This window comes from Zonotrichia leucophrys, chromosome 1, assembly GCF_028769735.1.
Source record: "Zonotrichia leucophrys gambelii isolate GWCS_2022_RI chromosome 1, RI_Zleu_2.0, whole genome shotgun sequence".
Classification (NCBI taxonomy): Eukaryota; Metazoa; Chordata; class Aves; order Passeriformes; family Passerellidae; genus Zonotrichia; species Zonotrichia leucophrys.
This window is the reverse complement of record NC_088169.1, coordinates 53919833-53936102: the sequence shown is the minus strand read 5'-3', so window position 1 is coordinate 53936102 and position 16270 is coordinate 53919833.

Here is a 16270-nt window from a genome sequence, read left to right as displayed (position 1 = left end):
GTCAGGATCTGTGAGCCACTCAGTTAAAACAAGCTGTCTGTATCTGGCATGAAGTGAGGTCAGTAGGGTCAGGTCATCATGTTCACAGAATCACAAAATATTCTGAATTGGAAGGGATCCATTCCTCAGTGATCCTCAAGGATCATTGAGTCCAAATTTTAGCCCTGCACAAGACATCCAAAGAGTCACACCATGCGCCTGAGAGCACTGTCCAAATGTCTTGAACTCTGTCAGCCTTGGTGCTGTGATCACTTTCCTGGGAAGCCTCTTCCAATGCCCAACCACCCTCTGGGTAAAGAATCTTTCCTGATATCCAACCTAAACCTTCTCTGACAGAGTTTCAAGCCATTCAGTGTGGTCCTGTCACTGGTCACCGGAAAGATATCAGCATCTGCCTCTTCTCTTCCCCTCATGGGGAAGTTGTAACTGCAATGAGGTGTCCCCTCAATCTCCTCCAGGCTGAGCAGACCAAGTGATCTCAGCTGCTTCTCATACAGCTTCCCCTCAAGCTATAGCTTCCCCTCACCATCTTTGTTTCCCTCCTTAGGACACCCTCTAACAGCTTTATATCTTTCTGACATTGTAACACCCAAAACTGTCATCAGCACTTGAGGTGATGCCACCCCAGCTCAGAGCAGAGCAGGACAATCCCTTTGCTTGCCCAGCTGGTGATGCTGTGCCTGATGCACCCCTGCACGTGGCTGTCCCTCCTGGATCCAGGGCACTGCTGACTCAGGTTCAACTTGCCATTGACAAGGACCTTGCTGGTCATAGATGTTGTATAGGTACTAACCAGCATTGCACTGGTGATTTACATTCCTCTAAACAACTGTGTCTCCTTCTTTCTGTCTTTGCAACACTGACACCTCAAGGGGTACAAGAACAAATTTCCTGAAGGGGTTAAACACTCAATACTGGGATTCATGTCAACCATAATTACTTTATTTAAATGTGTGTGCGTATGTGTGTGTGTGTGTGTGTGTGTGTGTATCCAGTGACTCCTCAATCTACTAATTCTGATGGCAGTACAGTTCTAGGACTCAGTATAGTCTGCTGCACCATTCATAACTGAGTTAAAGGAAAATAAGTCCTTTAATAATTAAAAAAAAAGTCTTTTTTTACTTTATCAGCTTGATAATAATACAGGGTTTAATTGACCCCACTGCAGCAGAATTTCTAATTCTGAAATAAAAAGTGAAAAGTCAGGGATCTTAAATTTTTGTTAATAGATCCTAATGAATCACCCTGAAATAGCTGGCTCAAACAAGTCAGAACACTGTCAGCCAGCTCAGTTTGCCAAGAATCCATTTCTCTTCTAAGAGATAAATGAGGTTCCTCAGTGTGGAGAATGCAGAGTGCTAGTGTTATGCCCTTTTATTTTAGAGTTGATTTATTCCAGTTGTAATGAAAGGTCACAAATTTCAGTGTTCCTTTTTTGCTTCCTTCAATTCTTTCAAATGAAATTTTCTCGAGTAAGGGTAATCTGACATCTGAGAGTACACTTTGTGTCAGTCAGTTCTCCCACCATTATCTTTGTGATTCAAATGACCATTATTAAGATATATTTTAATTTTTGTCATTAATAATATCAATATTCTAAAGTCCCATCTTAAGTCTAGTGAGCTAATACAAAACTTCTGGATCACTTGGGGTATTTTGGATCAATCCCTGTGTTACCTATCACCCCTGATGTTTTTCAACATGGCCCTTATATGTTGACCTTATCATGTCAATGAATTCCTAGGGAAAGAGTCAATAAGAGTCTATCTGCCAGCCAGGTGACATTGGCTGGTACGACATTGTATTCTGCAAATGCCACTTGGTCTTAACTTTGGAACAAAATCAAATTCAAATGCTAGTTGACAATTAAAACTTTCAATGTTGGAAGGCCACACAAGGAAGAACTTATTAGGAATACATAATCAAGTTGTATTCTTTATCCTGAAGAATGGAATTATAGATTGTGATAATGAATGTGATTGGAGATAGGTTATAATACCAGCTTCAGAGCTATGAAAGAAAGGAGATCTGAAAGATCATGTAAAATTATTCTACATTATGCTCTTATTTAACTTAATAGTGACAAGCAGAAGAAAGGGTTGGGGGTAGGAAATCCCAGAAGTGAAGGACTGATAAAATTTCAAAAAACTGTTTATTATAATTATAAAAATCTGGACTAAGGCTTAATGTTAGATAAACCACGTAAGACATAATAGTCTTCAGAGCTATGGGGTCAAAGAAGATGCTGTAGGAAAGACATAAGGTGCAAAATTTCCATTTGCATCTTAAACAAATGTTGAGGTTTGCTTAAAGTACAGAATCCCCTGATAGGACATTGTCTTCAGGATACCTAGCTTCATTCTTATCTGTGATTCTAGATATCTTGAGATGAGTCATTTCTTGAGCTGTTTTTTTTTAAGTCTATAGAAGAGTGATAATGGAAATTGTAATTACAGTGTTTTTAAGCATTGTTTGGTCAAGATATGAGAAGAACACAATAAAAATTAGCAGCTACAGAGCTCAAACGGTGAAACTGTGACTTTTCTGCACAGGTTGCAGATCCAGTGAATAACACAAGAAATAATCAAATGGCACCAGATATCTTAAGTACAGAGAACAATTTTCTCTGTACTTAAGATATCTGGTACTTCAGAGTACTTCAGAGAACAATTTTCCAAAATTAATTTTAAATATTTGAAATTACCTGTTGCTGGGTTTGCTATATATATCATTAGAGATACATTCTAAAGCTTCACTGTAACATTTCTTTGTTCAGTTAAAGACTGTTCTTTGTGTTCAGTTCACTGACTTACTCAATTCAGTTCTTTCTCAATTTTACTTAACTTCTGACTTGGAGACTGTCTTGTTCCTCCTCAGCTTTTTCTTTCATTCGGCTAAAACAGAGAAAAAAGAATTTTTTGTCATAAATACACCATTTGAGTATTTGATCATCCTTGATTTTCCTCTTTTAGACTACCACCAATTAGTCCACCTTTTTGAGGTCTGGCACAGAAATCCTATTGTTCTTAACCAGGGTTGTGTTTGTCGATGTGCTTGCTCAATATCAATGTAGCTCTTGTTACTCTACCAAACAAAAGACAAGTAATAAGACAATTTTCTAAGGTTACTTTGTTAGTGAAATTTGTGCAACTCTTGCTAAAAGTCTGTCCCTTTCTCAAATCTTTCTAATAACCCTAAAGGGTACACATGACCTTATATATTTCTTTAAATTTTATGATGTTCATAGTTCATTTATGCATTGTCTGAAATAAGGCCCAAATTCTGACATTGAGTCATCTTCTATTAGAACAAGGAAGCCCTTACAACTTCTTTTGTTCACAATATGCAGAAATCCAAAATCCGTTTCATGCAAGTGAAGTCAAAATCCAGCATTTTAACTGTAACTGTGCCCTTTGCTATAATATTCATAGCTTTTTATTATTTTTAGTAGAATTCCTTCTGTTAGAATTTGGCTTAAAAATGTAAGTTATTTAACAGACATAATTAGGTTGCTAAGCATTAACAGTTAATTATCATATTAATAAACAGTTATTACTCCCATTCTATACTGAACCATGCCAAAGCAGCATTATTATGTATGCATTGCTCTTAGGCAACGTAATTGTCCTTAAAGGAAATCATTACAATTTAAATGAAATTGGGAGCTACTGGTTAGGGATGGCTGTAGGGCATGCACAGTACATACTAAGCAAGGAACTGTAATTTCCCCATATCACATCTCTTCAGTAATTTCACATCACAGGGTTATCTGTGTTTAGTTAAGAGGAAAACAGTTTATTTTTGCCTTGCAATTTTACAAGGGCATTATTTAACCAAGGACAAGCCAGTCCCTAAAAGTAAGGTAATGCAGAGTCACTGAATCTTAGATTTTAATATGGGTTAGTAAACTATTACCATGACCACTTTGACCACGATTTAAAACTTGTTGTATTTCAGACTATATTTCTAAGGTATGGATTTGCTGTGGCACTAGCAGATGCTGCCCAAGCAATGTGAAACATAGAATGAAGGCTAGAAGCACAGCCTAAAGGCTAGAAGCACCCCAAGTAACATCCAATGTAAAATATATCTCTGTACAGAAATAACTGTCTCTTTTGGCTGACTAGATTTTTGCTTGCTTTTGCACGTTCTTTGTGTCTAAAAGGTACACTAAGGATGCATTCTCCTCTATAACATTTTTTTGTCATATGAAGGTTAATTGTTTGACTTAATCTCTTTGACATCTGTTAAAATACAAGGAATTTGAGCATTAGTTCCTGGTATTTTCTTAGACTGATAACTAATTAATGTTTTACACTGCTATAAACATTTCCTTAGTTTCAGTAAATGACTCACATTTACAAAAAGGTTATATCATGCGTGGGTGCTAAGGATTTTTCAGATGAATTAGTCAAAAACTCAATATTAGCTTTATTAATAAGCATTATTTGATAAATATGACACATAGCAAATGATGTGGCTCATAAAGTACTATAACAGAAAACAATCCCTAGCCTGTCAGAAGCAAGGCATTAAAACTTTTTTTTTGCAAAATGAATGCCAAAATAGTAAAGACAATTCCTCTAACCCATATTAGCAACAAAATTCTGTCTTATGTTTGATTCCTCATACAGTTTGAACTCTTTTCCTTCCAAATATATTAGGCTAAATTAGAAGTGACTCATCAGTACCCAGTTGAATTGTGTCAATATAAAAACAGAGCAGTGATAACAATCAAGACCAATATACACAAATTGAAACTAAGCATCTTTGAAAAGAAGCTCTTTGTCCTGCCTTTAATATGAGCTTTTAATGGTGAAATTCTTCCTTCCTTGTCCCTGGGGTCAACCAGGAATACTGCTTTGAGTCCTTGACATAAACAAGAACAGAGTCTGACCTCCTTTCTGCAGAAGCTGCTACTACCTGCATCACAAAAATAAGCTCATGTGACTTTCTGAATCCATACTTACATTGCTTTCAAGAAACATTAAAAATGACTTTTTTTTAATATTGAGAGCTTCTGTCAGTGGCATTCCTTATTTCCAGCTTCATTGGCATTTGAAGCCTATAATTTACTGTTAGAATGTGAATGTGTGACCTTACACAACAGCCTCGCCATTCCTGGGTTTTACCTTGTGCAATTGGATTGCTTGTGAAGGAAGGTCATCAAGGCTGTCAGGGAGGGGCTATGGCATTGCCATAGCTGGCATGAGGTAGGGAGCAAAAACTTGTGATTAGACATGTGCCACTGCCAAAAAAGCCAGCTGAACTGGGTTCAGCTCACTGCTCTGAAATAGACAATAGGCTCCTGGCTGTAGAATTGCAATCACTCCAATACTCATTGTGCTACCAAAATGCTTTAGGGACTTACAGAGAATATGAGCAATTCACAGCACTTGTTTTTAGGCCTTTTGGCCACCACATCCCCATTTAATTACAAAAGTCCAGGCTTGGAGATAAATTCCAGATTTTTTTGCATCAAATCAAAGACCTGGGCAGTAAAATCTAGTCATGGAACTAAATACTGCTAGAGCTACTTGATGGGATTTGATCCAAGATTTTATTCCAGAAGGAATAGCACATTTTTATCTCATTCCTTAGAGGCATGCATGGCTCATGTGCATCTGTTTACGGTCTCCCACTTGATGTTATAATAATGTCTTTAGACTGAATGAGATGGCAGTACTATATGACAATGTTCAGATAAGTTGAAAATGCTTCATTTGAAGCCAGAAAACTCTATGTAGGGAACCTTGGCAAATAAGAAGCATAATTTAGCTTGATCCTCTGGAAGGACAAGAGGTGAGAAAAATGCAGGCTATCAATACTGTCCAATGAGCTATAGGAGACACAAGGAAGGATGGGTGATGAATAATGGCTGAATAGGAAAAGCTTTTCATGATGAGAGAAAATCTGTTGTCAAAACATCCTGAGGTGGAAATGTTAATAAATAACATTGGTCTATTATTTGCCATTATGGATCAATCTTCCACTCCCATTATTTTAACTTCCAGGTCAGTTTTTACATTCAGTATTTCCTGTTCTTTCTAAAGTAGGAATTATTACCAAAGATACAGTATTTATTGTTTATCAGACCTAGTCAGTCAAGTTTTCCAGTTTTCCAGATAGAGCTTGACCTAAAATTTCTATTTGATTTACAGAAAATACACCTAACTAAATAACAATACAAGAAGTAGTTTATAAGCAACAACCCTGACAAAAGATAGCATAAGTAGAAGGGAAGTATTTGTGGGGAACAGCATATCCCTTTTTCTCTGGGGGAATGTTGGAGTGCTTTTTGTTTCCTGTAATAGTGCATCACTGCACTACTTGGGATAGTCATATTTGGGACAGCATTACCAGTCTTTCATAGGAGCACCTGCATGAAGATTGTACATTATCAATTATCCTTGGTTTTGATATTACTAATATGGAGTTTTTTTCTTCTCTAAAAAAGTATGATTCAAAGAATAACCTCTGTAATCAATAATGACTGTTACTAGACAACTTCCAAAAATCTGAGTGTGGGTATACTTATTTACTGGTTTTAGTGAATGTAAGTTTAGACTAAGTTGTACCAGTCAGCAAATTGTACAGATATATTTCTTTTAACCCCAAGAGTTACTAAAGAAAAATACTACCAACAATAAAGCTAATTAACATTTCATCAGATTAATGCTGTGGGACACTCTATGCACAAATCATCATCTGTGACTTTTCTGCAGAGGTATAAAAAGTAGCATATGATATTAACTCTGAATCCTAGTGATGATTGACTGCAAATATAATGGATTTTCTTCCTTTAAATGTCATCAGTAACACTTAATTTCTTTGAAAAGTAGACATAATAATCTAAGTCTAAGCAATACTTCTCTTAAGGCTTCTTTTTTTTCTACACTTGTATTTGCATAATTTTCCTAGAAGACATTAAAATTATAATTTTGATAATATTTATTTAATACTAATTGAATTTTAGAATGCTTTTATTTTGCAATCTAATAATTTCTTTTAAGATTTTTTTGTCCACCTAATACTATAATACTTTGTAGCTTATTCTGCAGCAAAATTTCCATGCAAAAGCCTGAGGTTTTTAGAATCTTAAAAATTCTAGAATCTTAAAAACTATTCTTCTTTTTAGATAGTTGAATTTCTACTGTATCTGAATGGAGCTAAGTAGTGGGTATTTGTGTCAATCCTAAACATCAAAGCTCTTAGTAGACTTCTAAAAAAGTCTTTCAATTTTTCTTTCTAAAAGGTGAGAAAGCAGGAAAAGAGGAGAGAGAAACTTTGTATGCCAATGTAGCTGAGACCCATCCACAGGATCCGAAAGCAGTGATTGAAATCTAGTTTCAAACTGCACTAGGACTTAATTGTGAGAGACAGAACTATGCACCTGCTGTGAGCAAGGATTGATGGGGCAGGGGGAGGTCTCACACCTGTTACCTGGTAGAAACTGTCCTCAGACAAAAACTTGTTGCCAATGGGGCTTTTCTGCGCAGAACTAACTATATATAGTAATCATTTATGTTGTAGAACTGATCATATACAATGTTACAACATATTAACTATCATCATTAAAATACATCACACTCTGAATGCAAACAGTGGAACATTTTGAATTTGAAAATTGCATTAATTAGTTTAGTTAATACTTAGAGATGTATTTGTTGGCCAGTGAATACCATACACTTTTAACTCCTATGTTGTTTCCCAGTGTTTTGCCACGCTTGGAGGAGCAGGGTGATGTGCTGGTAAAAGCACATGCAATGGAAGCAGTGGAGAATAAGCAAGGAGAATGCATCAAAGCGGAGGAGACAGGATTACAAAAACAAATTCTGCATGGTATAGAAACTAAGGAAACATGGAAACTAAGAAGTTAACCTGAGAAACCAGAACAAGAAAGGGCATTCCAACACATCCCTACTACAAGAAACATAAGACAAAACTTTCAAAATTAAATTATGCATTTATGATTTCCTTCCTTCCTTCCTTCCTTCCTTCCTTCCTTCCTTCCTTCCTTCCTTCCTTCCTTCCTTCCTTCCTTCCTTCCTTCCTTCCTTCCTTCCTTCCTTCCTTCCTTCCTTCCTTCCTTCCTTCTTCCTTCTCTTCCTTCCTCTTCCTTCCTTCCTTCCTTTCCTCTCCTTCCTTCCTTCCCTCCTTCCTTCCTTCTCCCCCTTCCTTCCTTCCCTCCTTCCTTCCTTCCCTCCTTCCTTCCTTCCCTCCCTTCCCTTCCTTCCTCCTTCCTTCCTTCCTTCCTTCCTTCCTTCCTTCCTTCCTTCCTTCCTTCCTTCCTTCCTTCCTTCCTTCCTTCCTTCCTTCCTTCCTTCCTTCCTTCCTTCCTTCCTTCCTTCCAAATTTTCAGAGCAGCTGGAGGAAATCAACCCACTGTATGCTTGAATGCTCCCTGGGCAATACAAATGAGTCATCAATGAGTTTAGTGTGCAGCAGGAAAAAGATGATACTGGAACAAAATGTTCCGGTGTGTATTTGTGCACTGTCTAGCATAATGCTCCTGACTGAGGCCTCTGGGTATTCCAGTGATGTAAATATTAACTAATAATAATAAAAAGACAAGCACTTTATTTGCATCCATGTTGCCATCTGTTGTGTAGACTGAATCAATATCAAGTATATGTTCAGCTTCATTTACTTTTTTCTGAGCAGTACACTTCATTTGCTGCAAAAATCCTGACAGTTTGAAAAGCTCCCAGTAAATTTTTAGCATTGAAAGACATTGTCACTGTTTTTTAAATCTTCTTGCTAATCAGCAGTAGCTGTAGGCTGGAATTAGAAATTACATATTGATTTAGGGCAACAAAGATGGTTGGGGAACAGGAGCATGTCTCTAATGAGGAAAGGCTGAGGGAGCTGGGCCTGTTCAGCCTCAAGAAGAGATGACTGAGAGCAGACCTCTTCAATGTCTATCAGTATCTTAAGGGAGATTGTCCAGAGGATGGAGCCAGGCTCTGCCCAGTGTTGCCAAGCAATAGGACAAGAGGCAATGGGCAGAAACTACTGCACAGGAAATTCCACCTGAATTCAATGAAGAATTTTTTTCACTGTGTGCCAGACCATGCACTGGAACAGGTTGTTTAGAGAAGTGGTGGAGTCTCCCTAACTGGAGATATTCAAGAACCATGTGGGCACAGTTCTGTGTGATGTGCTTTAGGATGACCCTGCTTGAGCAGGGAGGCTGGACCAGATGATCCACTGTGGTGCCTTCCACCATTCTAAAGCATTCTATGATACAGTTGCTGTGTGATGCAATTAAAAATATAAATAATGATAATTTTCACAGATGTTCTTTGCAAAGAAGATGCGAGACTACTTACACAGCAAATAGAAGCATTTTTCATAGATGATGTGCCATAACTAATGTAGATTTTGCTTTCTTATTTTTACAATGTAATAATAAAGTTCAGTGCTCAATAATTAGTAGTATTTTTGGAAAGACAGAGGAGACCATCAAACTGTCTGTGGCTGTTTGCTAAGCCATTGCCCTTCTCAAACAAGTGTCCAAAACAATTCTCACATTTCTTCAGGTACATGACCTGAATTTTTTCTCCAAATAATAAAGATGCTGATTCTTTGCGGTCAGAGGAGCATGACAGACTGTGAATAAAGCCAATGTGCAGGAGGCTAGATTTAAACAGTCTTGGCATTAAACTTGGCTCAGAGAATAGAGATTCATCCCTGGCCACCTAATGTGTAGATATGAGTCACAGAATCAAAGAATGGTTTGGGTTGCAAGAGATCTTAAAAATCATCTATTTCCAATTCCTCTGCCATAGCTGGAACACCTTCCACCAGACCAGGCTGCTCGCAGCCCCATCCAACCTTGCCTTAAACACTTCCAGGGATGATGTATCCACAACTTCTCTGGGCAATCTGTTCCAATACCTCATTGCCTTCTTGAGTAGAGAATTTCTTCCTAACATCTAATCTAAATCTCTTCTCTCTTAGTTTAAAACCATTCTCTTGTCCTGTCTCTATCTACACATGTAAAAAACTGGCCTCCATGGTCTTTTTGCATCCATCTATTTCATGTTACTATTACAATATGGATTAAAGCATGGCTGATGAAGACTGGAAAATATTAAATGATGGAAAGAGTAATATGTTGCTAGGAAGTTATATGGATGCTTCTAAACTTGAAACAAGCAAAGAAACTTGTGTTTTAGTATGCCCAAATGTGTGGTCACAGACTGAATAAACTGGAAAGTAATAATAATATTCCAGGATTATGGGACTGGGCAAATATAAATTCAATTCTCAGAGTATTCATCACATATATGTAAACTGCCATTAAGACATGTGAACTGAAAGTACTGGTATGAATATTGCATATACAAGCAGAAAAACACTGAGTTGGTGTTGGAACCTCATTCAACAACATTGGAGTAGCTTGTAAAGTTCTGTCTCTCCAAAGTGTTCCCTTTTCAGAGGAGAGTTGATCACACGGACTATTACTTACTTTATATGATAGCATGTTCTAAAATATTGTAAAAGCAGAAAGATCTTTGTAATATTCTGTAAATGCAATCTCTGTTGACTCCAGGTAAGAAAGAAAGTTAGAAATGGGTGGAAATGGTTGAATTTTGTGTGCAATCTTCATTATGAATGGTATATTAAAAATAGACATATTAGAAGGAGTTCTATACACATGTATATTTTATTTCTTAATGGGAAAGTCAAATTTCTTTTGACTTGTATGTCTAATTTATCTGTTATAGATTTTCCCTCCTATGTGTGTGGTCAGAAATCTTTCTCAAATCATCAGCTAAGTAGGTGCTTTCTAGGATAGTTTCTCATTACCTTCTCATTTAAGGTAGACTCACATAAGGGCAGAGTAGATTTATTGTACTGTAGGGGATGAAATAGGTGAATTAATAGACATTCATATTATTAATTTGTATGAGGGAAGTACAAAAATTATTCATAATGTCCTGTAAATTAAAGCCCTTTCCATGAAACTCCCCTGGAATACTTTTTACTTGCTTTCATTCTACTAATGTCTAAAGAAACTGTAAATTGGTGAACTTATTAAGTCAGGAGGCAAGAACATCTAAGTTGTAGTAAGTTTGGATCCTAACTATATTGTCCTCAGGGTCCCTGATGTGCAAACTCATGCAAATCATCTTTCTTCTGCCTGCTTTTAAGGAAATTCACAATTGTGTATTTTTACAAATTCTGCTCTTTTTTTTTTTTTTGGTACAAGGCTTAAACTGGCATAATTTTCTAACTTATGACATTTAAGAAATTTCAGAGGTTTATACTTCTTAGTCATCTTACCAAACTTAACACAGGCCATGGGACTCTTTGAACTAATTTGTGATTCAGATGGAATAGATGCAAATTAAGAATTTAAGTGACAATAATTTTTGGTTATTTTCAGCCCCTTGAACCCTTTCACAATGAAAATGCAATGTCCAGAGTTAAACTCTGACAACACAGCTTTCTTTCCTTAGCTAGTTCTCCTGATTTTGCAAGTGTCATTAAACGATGCACTGGAAAATAGGTTCTAAAAGAAAAAATATGCAGTTATGTTTTAAAATTTCCACTGAGAAAAGAAAGCATAAAAATAAGGCCTGGAAAAAATAAATAATTAAAACGGCACTGGTTTCCATCCAACAGAAGTTAAGGACAAGTCAGTGAGAGTATGCGTAAGAGAATTTGATTTATCTTCACACACCTTTTTATAGCTTGACCTGTAATTACCATGTAAATTCTCTTGAATTTCTCTGGTAAAGGATGAAAAATAGCTATTATCATGCTAGAGGATTTTTTTTCTTTTTTCAGTTCACAGTCAAAACAATTCTAGGATGAATGAAAGAAAGAAAATTAGCTCAAAACTAAAAGGGTAGATTTTGCTTTCTACTGTTCTTTTGCATTGGTATGGGTATGAATCTTACCCACTGGCAACACGAATGATTGCATTTAATTGGAGCATAATTTATTAAATGAATTCTTTTGCCAGAATTTTAAGTGTTCTGGGAAGGTTGTTTTTCTAAACCCAGAGAAAAGGCAGAAGAATTGGAATTATGTTCACATCTCCTGCCAGAGCAGTTAGCACTGAAAAGCACCTACAGCCCAGACTTTGGAATGGGGTATTTTATGTTTGTTTGCTGCCAAGGTGGCCTATTCTGATGTCACATCTTGACAGCTATCATTTAAGATGGACAAGGGGCAAGGAGCATCTGTTGTTTATAAAATTCAGTAACTGCAGTAGGAAATGACTTTGGGGACAGCATGAATAGCAAATATCACTACAGAGATAGCAGAAGGGGAGAACTTGTTTTAGAATAGGTATTCAGCAGGATAATACTGAAGATACTTAGGGAAAAGGCTGCAGAATATGGCTATGAATCAAACAAAACACGAATGCAAAACAAATGCAATATCATGCTGCTAGCAGGGAAACAGGCATGCGGTGCTTGCCTTGTGAATAAGAGTATGTTATGGAAAAAAATCAGTGATTTTGAGAAAGTTCACACTTTTCTTTCCCATTGTAGCCATCACAGGGTATGTCTAAATTTATGATAAGAAAGAAAAGAGGTTTTCTACCAGGTCAAACAGTTTGGATTTCCCACTTGATTAGTATAGATGCTGGTGATTACAATTTGAATAAAGCTCATTAAACAAAAGCTTTAGTGAAACTAGGATAAATACAGGGAATTGCAGGTTTGACTTTCTGGCTTGACCTCAGACCTGCTTCATCACTGTAGACCTGCACAGAAATTCCTGGGCTATGTCTGATACTTCTTGTTGCATGTGGACCTGATCCTAACCTGGGCTTGCTGATGATTTCCCTTGGATTTGACCTTGGATGTTCCCCATCCCTATAAACTTGTCTGGGGATCTGGACTCTGCATTAACCATGATTATCACCCCCATTTCTGCTGGTATAAAACCAGGCATTTCTAAATTTGGAGAGTATGGGTATAATTTAAAAAAAAAAAAAAAAAGAAAAAGGAAAAGATGTTACGAATTCTACTGCAGTGATAACCTGCCTGCAAGTCTCTCAAGAGAAGATATTGAAGTGATAAGGATAAAATAAAAGACATTAAAGGAAAGGGGAACCAAGTCTCAACATTTCAAAGTTGTGAGTAGAGCTACAAAAAGGAAACTGAGCAACAGTGAGAGCCCTTGTCAGCACATCACGTGGCAGCAGCAGCAGCAGCTGCCTTCTGTCCATACAATGGAGGCTTTCCAATGAAAGGCTTTCCAATGAAAGCCTCAGTCCCTTGCCCCTTACTAACCTTGTGTACATCAGTTGCACATATTCATACTTAGATTTACAGCAAATCTGTCACTGAATTTGGAATCTGAAGAAAATAAATCTAGAGTCCTCTGTACAGATGCTATTAAAGAAAAATTATGCCTAAGGCATCAGCTTTAACAACAAAGGAGGGCTATGCATGAGCCATTTCTCCTTTATGGTCACGTACAGTTGTAACAGTTGGATAAATTAAACCTTGTTTATGCTTGAATGAATCCATGTGCACGACAAATGAGTGATCAATGGGTTCAGCATGATGCAAAAGAATCATAGGGTTGAAAAGTAGTAGATTCTGGTAAACACTGTGACATCTCAATAGTCTTCTAAGGAGAGCCTCATCATGATCATAAAATGTTGTAGGGAAGGGCTTTAATGGCTGTTTTGATCATTCCTGCTGAAACTAGCTTTTGGAGAAAGAATATGCAAAAATGCAGTAAAGCACTTTGAAATGAGAGGAGGGAGAGCTTAGGAGAGCTCTGCCAAAGGCCTGTCACATTTACTAGTAAAAATACAGGCCACATTACACCCCTTAAACTACTGTTGCACAGACTCCTGGCCAAGGGGTGAGGCTGACTTCTATGCTGTTATAGATAGCTTTTTACAAGTAAGGTTGCTCAGTGTGTATCTATCTGAGTGCATTAGAGAAAAAGAAGGAAAATAAAGAGACATCAGAACTTATGCCAACACATTAAAAAACTTCCCAGAGGAAACTGGCTCAGAAATTATTATCAGACCTGTTTCTTTTAATATTTGTATGAAAGAAGATTTTTTGCTGTATGGGCAGACTTAGGTTAAATTTTTTTTGTTGATTCAATTTCCTATACTAGAAGACTACCCTACCAAAGAGAATATAGCTATTAAAAACCTTCTAGTTGTACTTACAATACTTGCAGACATTCCAGTGAAAACTTTCTACTAAAAGTCTGTTTACTGCTCAGACAGCAAATATATGAGAGAGTAAATTATGAATTTTTAATCTAAGGTACTTGAACCAGATACATGAATTCATTTACATTTATCAATTTATTGAATTAAAATTTTGTAAAAAAAATATTACTGCTTTTGAATAAACAGTTCAAATTAAGCATTTAAAATCCATGCAATTGAGAGAAAATATGTGGTGAACAGTCAGGGAATGAATATAGCTGAGAAAGTATTAAGCTACTCGTGAGCATTTGTTAAATGGTAAAGAGGCTAATTGTTATTAAATTGTTCACTGTTAATCATTTATTCTTCTACACTCCCCAAATCACTCTTATTTTGATCTGATTATGTAGTGCCAATTACAATTATTTAATTTTAGCGAGAAGCATTGAAATAACAGTGATGTCAACTTACAAATAGGAATTTTATGTTGCTGCGGGCATGGCCAGGAAGAAGAGACCATCTCCATTTAGCACAAAGATGCAGAGATAATACAGCATTTAAAAAACCCAACCAAAACAAAACAAAACAGAAACAACAAAAAAAACTCTTAAAAAACTAGATTTTTTTTTCATTGTGAAGTTAATTTTCTACCTAAATTATTAAATAATGAATGGAAAGAAAGTTTGAATATACACTGGCAAGGCAAGTAGAAAAAATATAGTTATAACATCATGAAATATTAGAAGGTTAAAATACAAATCCAGAAATCTCTCTTACATTGGTACAAAACATTGTAAGTGATAATAATCGCTATTTTATTGCAATTCTATTCCCTTCTCAACTTTGATACTCTCTCTGAAAGGATAAAACTTTGCCTTGTGTTATCATGGAGAAGAAATCACTTAGTATTTAAGTAAGACTGAACCAAGATGAAATGGATACACCTTGAAAGGATAATAAGCTATTACCTATTCCAAGTACATTTTCCCCAGATACACAGGGGAATACATGCTCCTAAATTCCTCTTAGCTTGAATGCTCCTCTCTGCCCACTGTGAGTGCATCTCTGGTGTTAATCAGCTTCAATTCCAAGCTCCCCCTGGTGAAGTTGGAACCCTGAGCTTCTCTGCCACTGCAGATTGCATGAATGGTAATTCATGCTAAAACTCACAGTGCTTCAAGCAGCTAACCTGCAAACATATACAGATCTTTTCTTTTTTTAATGCTGTGGTAGACAAGAGTCGAGCAGGTTTGTTTCCTCCCTTCAATATTATCCCAACCTCATACATGCCTTAACTATACACCTCTGGGCATGCAATCCATGGCCTTGATTTCATGCCATCAGAAGATCATTTTGCTGAGCTGCAGAAGAGCCCAGCCCTCACATTACTGACTTTGTGGGGAAAGAAATAAAAAGAGGAACCAAATCAACAACTGTCTTTACACTTTGCCCATATGAGTTTCAGTAGTGAGTAGTCCATCACTGATTTCTATGTATTTTGGATGTAGCCATTCTGCTATATGTGAACTGAATAGCCCAGGAGAGATTCTCACATTCAGGATGGGTGCATGCCCTTGTATCAGGGGATTTTTCATCCTGTTGTGGATGAAGATAAGTCAATGGTTAGAAAATCTTCTGTGGTCTTCATTAGGTCCTCTCTCATGAATAACTGTGGAAAAGGACTATGAATTTTATTACAGACTTCCTCTATTCTGGAGAGAAGAGTTTCTGCAAACCTTTCTGTTATAATTGTCAACCAAATTTTTCAGTAACTGAAGCCTTTTCAAGGCAATCAGTTACCAAGTAATGCTATCTTTCACACACAAACTTTAAACAAAATTATTCTGGATTTCATGTATCTCTTTGTTGAACATTATTCCATTTAAGTCATCAAATTTTAATGACTCTTGTTGTCTGCTCTGTGATAAAAGCAAGAATTTCTCATAACACCATCTGTGGGATTTAGCTCAGTGCCGAGCTGAAAGTCAGAAGAAGACATGCAAGGCCCAGGTTCAAAGTGATGCTTGTAACCTGACACTGAATATGAAACATGGCCCATAAACTGTAAAGAGGCTGATTTCTTAACATCCTCATATATTTATTATCCACGTAATGCTTTATGCT